The sequence below is a fragment of the Ranitomeya variabilis genome, chromosome 3 (genome assembly GCF_051348905.1).
Source record: "Ranitomeya variabilis isolate aRanVar5 chromosome 3, aRanVar5.hap1, whole genome shotgun sequence".
Taxonomy (NCBI): Eukaryota; Metazoa; Chordata; class Amphibia; order Anura; family Dendrobatidae; genus Ranitomeya; species Ranitomeya variabilis.
The window spans coordinates 741,072,413-741,087,329 of NC_135234.1; positions in this window are offsets into that span (position 1 = coordinate 741,072,413).

Genomic DNA, 14,917 nt, shown 5'->3' on the forward strand with positions numbered 1-14,917 from the left:
ATGTGGGTTGTTTTTTTTTTTTTTTTAATTGGCCACACAGGGATAGTTAGGTTAATGCGTTGAGGCGGTAGGCCAGTCTGAACAAATGCGTTTTTAGGGCACGCTTAAAACTGTGGGGATTGGGGATTAATCGTAGTAACCTAGGTAGTGCATTCCAAAGAATCGGCGCAGCACGTGTAAAGTCTTGGAGACAGGAATGGGAGGTTCTGATTATTGAGGATGCTAACCTGAGGTCATTAGTGAAGCGGAGGGCACGGGTAGGGTGGTAGACTGAGACCAGAGAGGAGATGTAGGGTGGTGCTGAGCCATGGAGTGCTTTGTGGATGAGGGTAGTAGTTTTGTACTGGATTCTGGAGTGGATGGGTAGCCAGTGTAATGACTGGCACAAGGTAGAGGCATCGGTGTAACGGTTGGTGAGGAATATGATCCTGGCAGCAGCATTCAGGACAGATTGGAGCGGGGAGAGTTTGCCTCCGCCCTTTTTTTTGCCGCTCTTCATAGTGTCTCTATCAGCCCGGACCATGTGAAATCCTGGTACTGAAACACTCGAGTCAGGTATCTCGTCGCGTAACCATGTTTCAGTAAAACACATCAAACTGCATTCCTTGTAATCCCTCTGGGTCCGTATTAATGCTAACAGTTCATCCGACTTATTTCCCAGTGATTGAACATTCCCCATGATGATGGACGGAACTACAGGTTTAAACCGTCTTCGCCTTGCCTTTAGTTTTTTGCCCGCTCTGCAGCCTCTGAAAGGTCGCCTTACCTCACTAGGGACACGTGGTCTACACACTGCAGGAGAAGACATTAGCCTGCGCAGCTCCAGAAGTCAGCCCCTTGAGTAAGCAACACGTTTAGGAACAGACTTTGAGACATCCATCAAAACCTTGGCCATATTAGTCGCACCAAGCCTGTCGGTGTAGGGAGGCATACAGTGCACGCCTCCAGACATAGCTGTACTAATTCCCAGACAAGTAGTGGCCACCCGGCCGTAGGTGCATATAAAAAAAACAGACCTAAGTTGCAAGGTGATCACAAATGCACTGTATATCCAGATAGCTGTGGGTAGTAGCAAACATCCAAGGGAAACATTTCAAAGGAACCCAGGTTCAGAAGCTTATATCCAGAAGCAGTGGGTAGCAGATAGATAGACAGATAGATATGGGATAGATAGATAGATAGATAGATAGATAGATAGATAGATAGATAGATAGATAGATAGATAGGCATATATCTATCTATCTATCTATCTATCTATCTATCTATCTATCTATCTATCTATCTATCTATCTATCTATCTATCTATCTATCTATCTATTTCCATAGATATGTCCATATCCATGTTTCTAAACCCCTTCACCCCTGGAGCTTTTTTCGTTTATCGCTCCCCTTCTTTGCAGAGCCATAATTTTTCTGTCTATATGGCCATGTGAGGGCTTATTTTTTGCGGGAAAAGTTCTACTTTTGAACGTCACCATTGGTTTTACCATGTCGTGTAACAGAAAATGTGCAAAAAAAGGCAAAGTGCAATGAAATTGCAAAAAAAGTGCAATCCCACACTTGTTTTTTGCTTGGCTTTTTTGCTAGGGTCACTAAATGCTAAGGCTGTGTGCACACATTGTAGATTTGATTGCAGATCCGCAGGGTTTTTTGCTGCACAGTATTGCATCAAATCCGCAGTGTAGAGCACAACAACCAATGTAAGTCTATGGGAGCCGCAGACTTGTTGTGCACATGCTGCGGAAAAGGCCGCACCGAAACACAGCTTTTTTTTTCTCTGCAGCATGTCACTTCTTTTGTGCCGAACTGCAGCATTTCTGCACCCATAGGCACATCCGCAGCAAAACCGCAGATGTAAAAAAGATCTGCAGTTTAGATGCGGATGTGGGTCCGAGAAACGCTGCAGTTCGGGAGGAGGGAAGTGTGTGGGCGGCAGGGCCGGACTGGGACTAAAATTCAGCCCTGGCATTTGAAGTTACACAGGCCCACTTGTCACATGGTGACTGTATAATATCTTTGTACACTTGTAGACAGGGCCGGTTTTAGGCAAAGTGGGGCCCTAGGCAAAGTTTAAAATGGGGCCCAAAATGCTAACATATTGCACATCACACAAAAGCATTTCTGTTGTATTTACATGCGCTGATCTCAGGCCGCTAAATGAGTTTGATCGACAATACTGAAGTTGTTCAACGCTTGTTTCCCGGCCTCTTTCCACCGTCTGAGAAAGAATGATGGGACAGAACGATCACTAACAGATCACTAACCGATCACCATACAGTATCATGTTATCAGCAGCACATCTACAGTTTACGCTGGCGATGTGCTGCTGAGAACAAGGATTTTTGTTCCGGCAAACACAATCTGAATATGCAGCATTTTACTTGTTTAGCCCGCACAGTGGTATATCCAGCAGAGCCCGCACAGTGTTATATACAGCAGAGCCCGCACAGTGGTATATCCAGCAGAGCCCGCACAGTGGTATATCCAGCACAGCCCGCACAGTGGTATATCCAGCACAGCCCGCACAGTGGTATATCCAGCACAGCCCGCACAGTGGTATATACAGCACAGCCCGCACAGTGGTATATCCAGCACAGCCCGCACAGTGGTATATCCAGCACAGCCCACACAGTGGTATATCCAGCACAGCCCGCACAGTGGTATATCCAGCACAGCCCGCACAGTGGTATATCCAGCACAGCCCGCACAGTGGTATATCCAGCAGAGCCCGCACAGTGGTATATCCAGCACAGCCCGCACAGTGGTATATCCAGCACAGCCCGCACAGTGGTATATCCAGCACAGCCCGCACAGTGGTATATCCAGCAGAGCCCGCACAGTGGTATATCCAGCAGAGCCCCCACAGTGGTATATCCAGCACAGCCCGCACAGTGGTATATCCAGCACAGCCCGCACAGTGGTATATCCAGCACAGCCCGCACAGTGGTATATCCAGCAGAGCCCGCACAGTGGTATATCCAGCACAGCCCGCACAGTGGTATATCCAGCAGAGCCCGCACAGTGGTATATCCAGCACAGCCCGCACAGTGGTATATCCAGCACAGCCCGCACAGTGGTATATCCAGCACAGCCCGCACAGTGGTATATCCAGCACAGCCCGCACAGTGGTATATCCAGCACAGCCCGCACAGTGGTATATCCAGCACAGCCCGCACAGTGGTATATCCAGCACAGCCCGCACAGTGGTATATCCAGCACAGCCCGCACAGTGGTATATCCAGCAGAGCCCGCACAGTGGTATATCCAGCAGAGCCCGCACAGTGGTATATACAGCACAGCCCGCACAGTGGTATATCCAGCAGAGCCCGCACAGTGGTATATCCAGCACAGCCCGCACAGTGGTATATCCAGCAGAGCCCGCACAGTGGTATATCCAGCAGAGCCCGCACAGTGGTATATCCAGCAGAGCCCGCACAGTGGTATATCCAGCAGAGTCCGCACAGTGGTATATCCAGCAGAGCCCGCACAGTGGTATATCCAGCAGAGCCCGCACAGTGGTATATACAGCACAGCCCGCACAGTGGTATATCCAGCAGAGCCCGCACAGTGGTATATCCAGCAGAGCCCGCACAGTGGTATATCCAGCAGAGCCCGCACAGTGGTATATACAGCACAGCCCGCACAGTGGTATATCCAGCAGAGCCCGCACAGTGGTATATCCAGCAGAGCCCGCACAGTGGTATATCCAGCAGAGTCCGCACAGTGGTATATCCAGCAGAGCCCGCACAGTGGTATATCCAGCAGAGCCCGCACAGTGGTATATACAGCAGAGCCCGCACAGTGGTATATCCAGCAGAGCCCGCACAGTGGTATATCCAGCAGAGCCCGCACAGTGGTATATACAGCACAGCCCGCACAGTGGTATATCCAGCAGAGCCCGCACAGTGGTATATCCAGCACAGCCCGCACAGTGGTATATCCAGCAGAGCCCGCACAGTGGTATATCCAGCAGAGCCCGCACAGTGGTATATCCAGCAGAGCCCGCACAGTGGTATATCCAGCAGAGTCCGCACAGTGGTATATCCAGCAGAGCCCGCACAGTGGTATATCCAGCAGAGCCCGCACAGTGGTATATACAGCACAGCCCGCACAGTGGTATATCCAGCACAGCCCGCACAGTGGTATATCCAGCACAGACCGCACAGTGGTATATCCAGCAGAGTCCGCACAGTGGTATATCCAGCAGAGTCCGCACAGTGGTATATCCAGCAGAGTCCGCACAGTGGTATATCCAGCAGAGCCCGCACAGTGGTATATCCAGCAGAGCCCGCACAGTGGTATATCCAGCAGAGCCCGCACAGTGGTATATCCAGCAGAGCCCGCAAAGTGGTATATCCAGCAGAGCCCGCACAGTGGTATATCCAGCAGAGCCCGCACAGTGGTATATCCAGCAGAGCCCGCACAGTGGTATATCCAGCACAGCCCGCAAAGTGGTATATCCAGCAGAGCCCGCACAGTGGTATATCCAGCAGAGCCCGCACAGTGGTATATCCAGCAGAGCCCGCAAAGTGGTATATCCAGCAGAGCCCGCACAGTGGTATATCCAGCAGAGCCCGCACAGTGGTATATCCAGCAGAGCCCGCACAGTGGTATATCCAGCACAGCCCGCAAAGTGGTATATCCAGCAGAGCCCGCAAAGTGGTATATCCAGCAGAGCCCGCACAGTGGTATATCCAGCAGAGCCCGCACAGTGGTATATACAGCACAGCCCGCACAGTGGTATATCCAGCACAGCCCGCACAGTGGTATATCCAGCACAGCCCGCACAGTGGTATATCCAGCACAGCCCGCACAGTGGTATATCCAGCACAGCCCGCACAGTGGTATATCCAGCACAGCCCGCACAGTGGTATATCCAGCACAGCCCGCACAGTGGTATATCCAGCACAGCCCGCACAGTGGTATATCCAGCACAGCCCGCACAGTGGTATATCCAGCAGAGCCCGCACAGTGGTATATCCAGCAGAGCCCGCAAAGTGGTATATCCAGCAGAGCCCGCACAGTGGTATATCCAGCAGAGCCCGCACAGTGGTATATCCAGCAGAGCCCGCACAGTGGTATATCCAGCACAGCCCGCAAAGTGGTATATCCAGCAGAGCCCGCAAAGTGGTATATCCAGCACAGCCCGCAAAGTGGTATATCCAGCAGAGCCCGCACAGTGGTATATCCAGCAGAGCCCGCACAGTGGTATATCCAGCAGAGCCCGCACAGTGGTATATCCAGCAGAGCCCGCAAAGTGGTATATCCAGCAGAGCCCGCACAGTGGTATATCCAGCAGAGCCCGCACAGTGGTATATCCAGCAGAGCCCGCACAGTGGTATATCCAGCAGAGCCCGCACAGTGGTATATCCAGCAGAGCCCGCACAGTGGTATATCCAGCACAGCCCGCAAAGTGGTATATCCAGCAGAGCCCGCAAAGTGGTATATCCAGCAGAGCCCGCACAGTGGTATATCCAGCAGAGCCCGCACAGTGGTATATACAGCACAGCCCGCACAGTGGTATATCCAGCACAGCCCGCACAGTGGTATATCCAGCACAGCCCGCACAGTGGTATATCCAGCACAGCCCGCACAGTGGTATATCCAGCACAGCCCGCAAAGTGGTATATCCAGCAGAGCCCGCACAGTGGTATATCCAGCAGAGCCCGCACAGTGGTATATCCAGCAGAGCCCGCACAGTGGTATATCCAGCACAGCCCGCAAAGTGGTATATCCAGCAGAGCCCGCAAAGTGGTATATCCAGCAGAGCCCGCACAGTGGTATATCCAGCAGAGCCCGCACAGTGGTATATACAGCACAGCCCGCACAGTGGTATATCCAGCACAGCCCGCACAGTGGTATATCCAGCACAGCCCGCACAGTGGTATATCCAGCACAGCCCGCACAGTGGTATATCCAGCACAGCCCGCACAGTGGTATATCCAGCACAGCCCGCACAGTGGTATATCCAGCACAGCCCGCATCTCTCCTCCTCCCCCCCCCCTGAGAATGTCCCCACAGTCCAGTAAAAAAAAAAAAAACACTCCTCACCTTTCCTCTTGCCCGCGTTGCTTCTTGCTCCTGTCTCGGCAGCTGCAGTCTGCCCGGGACACAGCAGGTGCGCGATGATATGACATCATCGCACACCCGCAGTGTCAGAGGCAGAGCGGGGAATGATGGGAGAGGGAGCGTCTGTAGACGCTCTTGCAGCGCCCCAGAGTCCTGGTCGTTGCAGTACTGTGGCTCCGCCACTAAGGGGGGCTATGGTACGTCTGATGGCACTGAAGGAGTTCATCTGACCAGGTATCACAGACACCAATACATTTCACAGTCTGGCCTCCAGGGGGAGCTAAGGGTACTATTCATTAGGCTACTCCTCACAGTCTGGTAAAACTGGGGGTCAGGCAGGAAGTTAAAGAGAACGCTGACTGGGTTGGAACCAGACAACACCTTGTGGCAGAGGGTGTTGTGGGGGAAGATTCGGTAGGGTCCCCGTCAGGGGTGGGATCCTGACAGAGGCCTGGCAATCAGAGAGAAAGCTACGGGACCGCGCCTGCACTTCATAGCGGCGGTGCCCTAAGAAAGGACAAGAAGCGAGATTTATTGTGCTGAGTGAGAAACGAGATCAACGCAACAGGGAGAAATACCAGTAGGAGTCGTGCTGTTAGACCGAGGCAACATCCTACTGAGGCGTAACTAACCGGTGGCCGGAACGCCGAGGAAGTACAGAGCTCTAAGCATTACTTCACACCAACGGCAGGACAGAGAGCTATAGGCTGGCTGTCTCACCTACATCACCTACGCAGACATAGGGGGCAACTTGTGGAGAGGGGCGACTCTAGGGTCCCGGAAGAGCTCCGAGCCTTCCCGTCATACGGGTGCGTCCTACCATAAGATCTGGGGGACGAGATTCAGAAGAACATCAGAATCGAGTTGTTGTGAGGGAACACGAGAAACAGACACAACAGTTGTGGGGACTATCCCGTAAGCACAGCAGGGGAGGACCACAACACACAAGCGCTAGAAGGAAGGCACAGATTTCCACCTGCAAAGGGAACTCTGGAGGTGCCATCGGACCGGCCGGACTTGCGCAGCCCGGTTAACCGTATTCCGGACTGAGGATCCAGAAGCCTTCAGTAAAGAGGTAAAGAGACTGCAACCTGGTGTCCTCGTTATTTACTGCACCGCACCACTACCATCACTACCACCATCCACATCTATTATTTGGGCGCCCCTCGGCAGGGTCACGGACCGGGTCTAGCCACCGTGACAACCCCAGAGCAGAGACTCAGAGGCCCGGTACCGGGTACCCCTCGGCCCTGCGGCAGCGGGGGCGCTGCACTCTCTCCTCCATCATTGCATTCAACTGTACCGGCGTCATAGACGCCAGGGGGGTGAGTCGGCGGCGGCAGGGGGGTGAGTCGGCGGCAGGGGGAGGAGGATCGAGCGGCCCACGACTGGCACCGGCCCTTCTGGCATTTGCCAGAAGTGCCCGATGGCCAGTCCGGCCCTGGTGGGCGGAATGTGGGCAGTGACGGTGTGCGTGTATGTGTGTGCTGGGTCTGCGGGCTGTTCGGATGTGTGCAGCGCTGTGCAGGACTGTTCAGGTGTGTGCGGGGTCTGCGGGCTGTTCGGATGTTTGTGGGGAACTGTTTGGATGTGTGTGGCGCTGTGCGGGACTGTTCGGGTGTGTGCGGGACTGTTCGGGTGTGTGTGACGCTGTGGGGGACTGTTCGGGTGTGTGGGACTGTTCGGGTGTGTGCGGGGATCATCCAATGGGACTACAAGTACGCAGCATCCAATCTGCAGCTAATTCGGATGTAATCCGGACAGTGGACACGCACCCTACACTATCCATACATCTATCAATAGATATATCTATCCACATATATCTATAGATAGATATAGGAATAGATAGATGTATGCATCTATAGATCTATCTATATGTAGCTCTGTATATCCATTTCATCTATCATCTATATGTCTATCTATGGGTGTGGGTTGGACAAATGTAAAAGAGGAGGTTGGACAGAAATGACATCACTCAATAATGTTCAATAATACATCTTTAGCTTTCAAAAACGCATACAAAAACGCACAAAAAACAAAATGCATACAAAAACGCACAAAAAACACGCAAAAACCGCACCAAAAAAATAAAAAAATGCATCTAAAGCACGCAAAAACTGCACCAAAAACTGCATCATAACCGCACCAAAAACTGCATCAAAACCGCACCAAATACTGCATCAAATCTTCACCAAAAACTGCATAAAAAGCATCAAAAACCTGAATCAAAACCACGCAAAAAACCGCACCAAATACTGCAGCAAAAACTGAATCAAAACCGCGCAAAAACCACACCAAAAACCGCACCAAGAACAGCATCAAAACCACACAAAAAAGCTGCATCAAAACCGCGCAAAAACATGAAAAAAAGTGAAAAAAAATGCATTCAAAACGCAGCTGCGTTTTCTGCAAGGAGATGCAGATTTTGTGCAGACAATCCTGCACCCAAATCTGCAACGTGTGCATACAGCATAAAACTGATCTGCCATTATGATTCTCCAGGTCATTACGAGTTCATAGACACCAAACATGTCTAGGTTATTTTTTATCTAAGTGGTAAAAAAAATTTCAAAACTTTGCTAAAAATAAATAAAATAATTGCGCCATTTTCTGATACCTGTAGCGTCTATATTTTCTGAGATATCGTGTCGGGTGAGGGCTAATTTTTTGCGTGCCTAGCTGACGTTTTTAATGATACCACTTTTGTGCAGATACGTTCTTTTGATCGCCCATTATTGCATTTTAATGCAATGTCGAGGCAACCAAAAAAACATAATTTTGGCTTTTGATTTTTTTTTCTCGCTATGCTGTTTAGCGATCAAGTACATTTTTTATTTTTGTATTGAAAACAGCTGACATGTTGCGGCTTTGAAGTGGGCTCACCGCGAAGCCCACCTCAAAGTGGGGGATACTGCCAGCTGACGTACTATTCCGTCAGCTGGCAGAAAGGGGTTAATAAACAATATGTTTATGTAATTAAAAAAAAAACGGTGTGGGCTCCTGCGCAATTTTCTGCACCAGAGGGGGAAAGCCGACGGCCGGGGGCCAATATTTGTAGCCTGCTATGAATATCAGCCCGCAGCTGTCTGCGTAGCCTTTACTGGCTATTAAAATAGGGGGACCCCCCCAAAAAAAAATGACGTGGGGTCCCCCTATATTTTATAGCCAGAAAGGCTATGCAGACAGCTGCCGGCTGATATTCATAGCCTAGAGAGGGGCCATGGATATTGGTCCCCCCCCGGCTACAAATACCAGTCCGCAGCCGCCCCGGAAATGGCGCATCTGTAAGATGCGCCAATTCCGGCACTTAGCACTTAGCCCCTCTCTTCCCACTCCCGTGTAGCGGTGGGATATGGGGTAATAAGGGGTTAATGTCACCTTGCTATTGTAAGGTGACATTAAGCCGGGTTAATAACGGAGAGGCGTCAATAAGATGCCTATCAATTACTAATCCAATATTAATAAAGGGTTAATAAAACACGCACACATTAGGAAAAAAGTATTTTAATATTCTTCATTTAACCATACTTACCATATTTCAGACCCTGCAAAAAACGTAAAATAATAAACCGTATACTACCTGTCCGCCGTAGTCCAATTAATAACGAGTGTCCCACGACGATCTCCCCTATAGAACAGTGACATCGGGTGATGTCACTGCTCTATAGGACCCTCAGTGACACACTGACAGGAGACAATGGCTCCTGCAGTGCATCACTGAGAGGTTACACACACACACACACCACCCCCCAGCACATACCGGTCCGCACATCGCCGGCGCCCGGGACCGCACAGCGCCGGCAACCGCACAGCGCCGGCGCCCGCACATCGCCGGCGCCCGGGACCGCACAGCGCTGGGGACCGCACAGCACCGGCGCCCGCCCGCACATCCCTGCCTAGCCCCGCAGGCAGCCTCAGCCCCGCCCACAGCCCAGTCACTCTTTCTGAGTGACTGCTGTCTGTGGAGCCTGGGGACACGCCTGCTACTGACGTCATGTCAATTTCCAGAGTCTGGAAATTGACGTGACGTCGGCGGAAATGAGCGGCGGCTGAAGCCTGGGGGTCACGTGACCCGGACTCAGGCACCAGCATAGCGCCGCTCACAGGCGAAAACGGCTAAAGAAGGTATTTACACAAATCATCAGGGGCCCCGGGTGGATACATAGGGGGGTTAATTGAAAGTAGTGGACAACCCCTTTAAACTTGAAAATCTACTTTAATTTCATCTCAGTGGTTTCATTTTAATTCATAACCATTGGCATGCACAGCCTAAATCACAAAGATCCGGTCACTGTCAAAATATTTCTGGACTTACTTGTATATGTAAGCAGTAGTTGGCATAAAACACTTGACTCACTATGTATAGAGAGAAGCAACATTTCATCATTCATCTAGCAAGGGCAAGTAACTCAACTTTTCTAGCGGGCCCTTGGCACCCCAGTCCGACATTGCTCATGCCTGCCATACATGGTGCCTGTTTGAAATCCCCAATTGTGCAGATTTTTAAGACCCAAATCACTATATAGAGTTAAATATTATCCCTTTAATATATTTGGAAAGAAAAGGTTAGATTATGGAATAAAATACCATTAGGAAAGGCAGATAGAATAGTGTGATGCCCACCAGGGCTGTGGTTTACTCAGAAACGGGTAGGACAGTTCTATGGGGGAAGTCACGGGGCCGTGACCCGACTCCGTCGCCCTGGGCGTGCAATAAAAATGATGCAAGGGGGAAAAGTTTATAGGGGGTTGATTCATGATGCCACCTGTGGTGTTCGACAAGGGGTGCCGACGTTGCGGTGCTCAGTGGGTTTCTTGCCGCCTCTCCTGCAGCACACTTTCCCGCACATCCACACGTGCTCCTTCCGTTCTCCACCCTTCATGGGTGGATCCTTTTTCTTTTCCCGCCAGCCATACCAGGAGGCGGATCCCTCTCGCTGACAGACAAGTCCTCTCTCAGTGAAGTCTTTAAAGTGGGGGGATACGGTTTTTGCACCGTTCGGTAACCCGGCCCACAATAGGCGCACAAGACCCGGGTTTACAGGATCGGTCCATTCTGTTCGTGACGCCAAGATGCGATGCCCACCAGGGCCTAGGGGTACTTGGAACCGGGTCGGACAGTTCTTTGGGGGAAGTCACAGGGCCATGACCCGACTCCGTGGCCCTGGGTGTGCAATAAAAATGATGCAAGAGGGAAAAGTTTATAGGGGGTTGATTTGTGACGCCACCCATGGTGTTCGGCAAGGGGTACTGACGTTGCGGTTCAGATCCACTGGGGCCGATGGTGACACAGCAAATGTGGTGCTGCTTTCCACGGCTAGAGCGGGGCCCCAGGGCAGATATATGGAAATTATGATGATGGTAGCTGTTGCAGTACTGAGCAGGTGACGCAGTAAATAATTCTGAGGACACAGCAGGGTGCAGTCTTCACACTTTTCCTCACAGTCTGTTGGTTACAAATGCCCGCCGGGGGCTGCGTCCTCCTGGCCGTGATCCAGCCAGCTCTCGGGTAATTTGGGACACACACATACATAATGTGTTATTGATGTGTTCATGCACGGTGGCACTGCTACACAAAGTGTATTGTCACCGTGTCCAAGAGCATTGCTATACTGATGTATATTGCTCTGTATTTAAATATATGTTTGCCATGCACACTTTATGTTAGGGAAAGATTGTCCCCGGGTCTAGTATAATGATAGGGGCGTAGTGTTCATAATTGGCCATTAGAGGGGGGCACTGTAGCATATAGTTAGAGTAGAAGAGGTACAGTGCATAAGTATAGTGTAGCTTTGTGGTACGAGTCAGTTAGGGCCTGGGCGCCCGTGCAGCGCACTGGGGTGCCTAGCCAGAAGTCGGTGTGCTCCGTAATGTTCAAGAAGGGGCCCAGCATAGAACAGATACAAGGAAAGAATTCCTCTAAGAGGAAAAGGAGAATGGAAGCGCTGCAGATGCAGCTGAAGGAAGTCTATCCCTATAGAGCAAGAAGACAGGTCAGCACAGTCATTATGCACGAGATGTGGCAGATCTTTGCCTGGGCGGCAGTACTTAGAACCGGGGCGAAACGGTGTAGGACTCCCCCATGCGAGGCAAGAATTCCGGATGGAATAGATTCTGCGGGACCAAAAGAAGCGGTCCGACCCAGGGCTGAATATAGTTTTTACCGACCCCAGTGTTGCGATCACCATTATTCACGGATTAACAGTGACCGCAAAAAAAACAAAATCTCAGATTTCCCATTTAATTTCTCTCTCCTCTGATGTGATCGCACGCTAGTTGTCAGATCCCAGTACGTGTATCCAGTATACCTGTCCTGCTATTCTTTCTTGTCTGCCTATCTGCTATGTCTGTTAGTACCAGTCTGTGTGTTGAGCCGGCTACTGTTCCAGTCGAGCCTGTCAGGACTTGCCCAGTCCACCATTGCTTCCTACAGTCCCTTGGGAGTAAGCTGCCAATCACCCAAGGTCAGTCCTGGTGTAGCACGTAGTCCCACCTTCGTCTCTTCTAGGCTCACGGTGTTGTCAGCCAACATGTATTCTAGATCAAACTTAGTGAGGCACCTAGTTAGGCCCCTCCAGGCTTTCCTTGGGCCACCGCGCAGCCTGTTACAAATAGATGGGTTAAGTGTGGTGGTGAAGTTTGGGAGGAGGTGTGATGGGATCGGGAAGTGGAGAAGTGCGATTTGTAGAGGGGACGAGTAAGCTCTCCTTCAGTGATGTTGGAAAGCGAAAGGTAACGGGGTTTGGCATTGGTTTAGTATACAAATGGGTTGTGGTGGTCAAACAATAAAGACTTGCTTTGTTTGGTCGATCTTATTTTTGAAGCGTTTGGCAAAGTCCACGATCGCACGCAAACGTAAACCATGAATGTGGTTTATTAAGTCAAAGCATTTCAAAGTTTTCAAAACTCTTCATCAGGACTAAACAACAATGATCAGGTGATTATGTAGGCACAGGAGCCACACAATCACCACCGGGAGCTCGGTTTAATTGGCAACCAAGCTCCTACATTAACAAGCAGAGCCAGGGCAAGCACCTAGCTTAAAGGGAACCTGTCACCCCCAAAATCGAAGGTGAGCTAAGCCCACCAGCATCAGGGGCTTATCTACAGCATTCTGTAATGCATTCTGTAATGCTGTAGATAAGCCCCCAATGTATCCTGAAAGATGAGAAAAAGAGGTTAGATTATACTCACCCAGGGGCGGTCGCGGTCCGGGGCCTCCCATCTTCTTACGATGACGTTCTCTTCTTATCTTCATGCTGCGGCTCCGGCGTACTTTGTCTGCCCCTGCAGAGCAAAGTACTGCAGTGCGCAGGCGCCGGAAGAGGTCAGAGAGGCCCAGCACCTGCGCACTGCAGTACTTTGCTCTGCCCTCAACAGGGCAAACAAAGTACACCTGCGCCGGAGCCTGAAGACAAGAAGAGGACGCCATCATAAGAAGATGGGAGGCCTCGGACCAGAACAGAACCGGGTCCGCTCCTGGGTGAGTATAATATAACCTCTTTTTCTCATCTTTCAGGATATATCGGGGGCTTATCTACAGCATTACAGAATGCTAAAGATAAGCCCCTGATGCCGGTGGGCTTAGCTCACCTTCGATTTTGGGGGTGACAGGTTCCCTTTACCGCTATTATGCTGCGATCAAAAGTTATTGTGGCATTTAGATTGTCATGAGAGCATTTTAAGAACAATCCTGATATAAAGCGGATGTAATAAATGTTTTTATGAACTATTTTGTGTGGTATGACCACCTGTTTTAATGGGCATTAAAAATTCACTCGAGCGTGGGAATTTTTCGGATTATTTTCTCACTCTCGAGTACATCTGAGGTTCTGCCAGCAGGGGGCGCAGCACTGCAAGTTAGGGTATGTGCACACGTTGCGGATTTCTTGCAGAAAATTCCTGAAGAAAACCGGAAATTTTCTGCAAGAAATCCGCATTTTTTTTTTTGCGTTTTTTTTCCGTTTTTTTCGCGTTTTTTTAGCATTCTGCAAGCGTAATTAGCTTGCAGAATGCTAAAGTTTTCCCTGCGATCTGTAGCATCGCTTGGAAAACTGACTGACAGGTTGGTCACACTTGTCAAACATAGCGTTTGACAAGTGTGACCAACTTTTTACTATAGATGCTGCCTATGCAGCATCTATAGTAAAAGATAGAATGTTTAAAAATAATAAAAAAAATAAAAAAATGCTTATACTCACCCAGACATCTCACCGGCGTCCGTTCCGTATAGCTGGTCTGTGCGCACAGGACCTCCCGTGACGTCACGGTCACGTGAGCGGTCACATGACCGCTCACGACCAATCACAGGACAGTGACGTCATTCGGCGAGGTCCTTCAGCGCACACCAGGTACAGAAACCGAACGGCAGCGTGCGAGGAGGCGGCAAGACATCGAGGGTGAGTATAGGACTGTTTATTATTTTATTTCTTATTTTTTGACCACTTATATGGTGCCCAGTGCGTGGAGGAGAGTCTCCTCTCCTCCACCCTGGGTACCAACCGCATATAATCTGCTTACTTCCCGCATGGTGTGCACAGCCCCGTGCGGGAAGTAAGCAGATCAATGGACCCCTAGGTGTGCGGAATCCCTGCAATTCCGCATTTTTAATGAACATGTTGCTTTTTTTTCCGCTATGCGATTTTTTCGCGGAAAAAATCGCAACATTTGCACCAAAAATGCGGAATACCCTGTAAATAATAGGAGGCTTATGTAAGCGTTTTTTTTCGCGTTTTTATCACGTTTTTATAGCGAAAAAACGCGAAAAAAACGCTAACAATCCTGAACGTGTGCACATGGCCTAAAGGTAGCTACTTCCCCTGCTTCCCATTCATTCCCCAAATGTTACA